A 2,050-nucleotide genomic window follows, 5' to 3' on the forward strand; every position below is an offset into this window, starting at 1 on the left:
CTGTGGGATAATGGGCCACCTTCAAGTTAGACTTGAACTGTTTGCACCGTGCGTAGCAGATAACGGACCGGTCCAGTACACGGCATCGGACAGACGAGGCCCCCTCGTCGTCCCTACGTGCTGAGCTCTTCCCGTTTCGCTCGCAGCTACTCAGGGAATCCCGGTTGGTTTCTCTTCCTCCTCTTATTAATATGCTTAAATTCTGAGGGTCGTCACACATCACTTGAGGCCTACAGACTCCACTGTCACAATGATGCGACGGGAGAAGCGGTGATAAATCACCCCTGTCGTGCTAACCTCACTCACCCACACGGCGTGAGCACGTCTCGCGACTGCAACTGGATGCGAGGAAAGATACGAGCGCGTTGGGCCGCAAGTGTTACTCGACCCGAGCCAACCGGTGGAAGTCCCCGTGCAATTGGTGATAACCTTATATGCTGTGGTGGATACATCCGTTGGTTGATACTAGAGGTCGAACCGTGCGACTTGACGCGCGCTCGCTCTTCACCCATGCTCACATGTGTGTGTGTGTTTAGGTTTGTGTACCATACCTCGTATGTCTCTCTGTGTTAGCACTCTCACTTTCAGCGCCCACGGTCCCGACAAGGATGCGGATCCGAGCACGCCATGCTGCGACAGCCTACCCCCCTATGATGGGGTCAGGACGGTCAGTTTGGTTAGAGTGTTGAGATAACTTGGTAGGCACTCAAGGATGTGTGCATCGGTCGGGTTGAGTCGTCCGATGCGCCATATGCGTTCAACGTGTCGATGTTCATGTGTCCTGCAGTTCACATTCTGACGCGCATTTAGCTGCGGTCTTCATCGATCCATGAGCCGAGTGATCCCCTGCCTAGGGTTTAACGTACACACCGAACTAGTTGATGAATGGAACCGAAGTCCATCCATCCATTATACACATACCAACACACAACTCTGGTTCCCTAGTACCACACTGCAGGCGCCCACGGCCCCGACGGTTGCGGAGCCGAGCACGCCAAAGTGCGACTGTCGATCACCCCGTTGTGACACGACAATCAGTCAGTGTATAAGGTACCCGGTACTACCAAAGTGTGCATCTTTACTGACCTTCGCCGAGGCAGTGGTATGTGTATCCCTTTGAAAGAGTTGCTTTCGCTCAACTCTACCAAGTGTGCTACACCATCTTGTGGTTGTAGCGTGCGCGTCAGCATGTGATGCCGACGATGCGTTTGGCAACCTCACTCCCGGACTTGTTTGATCGGTAATGATCCTTCCGCAGGTTCACCTACGGAAACCTTGTTACGACTTTTACTTCCTCTAAATCATCAAGTTCGGTCAACTTCGGCCGTGCCAACTGCAGCTCACGAAGGAACCGCGGAAGGTATGCCTCCAGAGACCTCACTAAATAATCCATCGGTAGTAGCGACGGGCGGTGTGTACAAAGGGCAGGGACGTAATCAGCGCTAGCTAATGACTAGCACTTACTAGAAATTCCAGGTTCATGGGGACCGTTGCAGTCCCCAATCCCAACTAAATGAGCATTTGGGTGATTTCCCGTTCCTCTCGGAATGGGGGCGCCTATTGGCGAGAACACGCTGCTGCCCACATTGTAGCACGCGTGCAGCCCAGAACATCTAAGGGCATCACGGACCTGTTATCGCTCACTCTCACCTTGCTAAACACAAGTTGTCCCGCTAAGCAGGGCAAACTAGTGCGACGACCGCCCGCGAAGGCGCCGCCGCCCCGTAACGTCAGGTGCGCCCGGAGGCACACTGCTGACAGCGTTCTAGTTAGCTTGTTTGAGTCGCGTTCGTTATCGGAATTAACCAGACAAATCATTCCACGAACTAAGAACGGCCATGCACCACTACCCTTAAATTTGAGAAAGAGCTCTTAATCTGTCTTACCTCGATAAGTTCGGACCTGGTAAGTTTTCCCGTGTTGAGTCAAATTAAGCCGCAAGCTCCACTTCTTTTTTTTTTTTTTTTAAATACAGTGTGTTTAGTTTTATTAATGGTAAACAAAGAAACATTAACATTAATAAACGCAAACACCGCACCAATACCGACAG

At 51.8% G+C, this 2,050-nt stretch overlaps 2 non-coding genes across 2 annotated transcripts in view; both read right to left on the bottom strand.

Annotated features, from left to right (window-relative positions):
* LOC118516158 overlaps positions 1–232 on the bottom strand; it is a 4,266-nt gene extending 4,034 nt beyond the window's left edge. The window contains exon 1 of the ribosomal RNA XR_004907725.1: positions 1–232. This exon is cut by the window's left edge and continues 4,034 nt beyond it. This is a non-coding gene — a ribosomal RNA (large subunit ribosomal RNA).
* Positions 233–700: 468 nt separating this feature from the next.
* LOC118516159 lies at positions 701–858 on the bottom strand. Its single transcript, XR_004907726.1, has one exon. It is a non-coding gene; the product is annotated as a 5.8S ribosomal RNA (ribosomal RNA).
* Between the last annotated feature and the right edge of the window lie 1,192 nt (positions 859–2,050).

The sequence above is a fragment of the Anopheles stephensi genome, unplaced genomic scaffold (assembly GCF_013141755.1).
Source record: "Anopheles stephensi strain Indian unplaced genomic scaffold, UCI_ANSTEP_V1.0 ucontig238, whole genome shotgun sequence".
Lineage (NCBI taxonomy): Eukaryota > Metazoa > Arthropoda > Insecta > Diptera > Culicidae > Anopheles > Anopheles stephensi.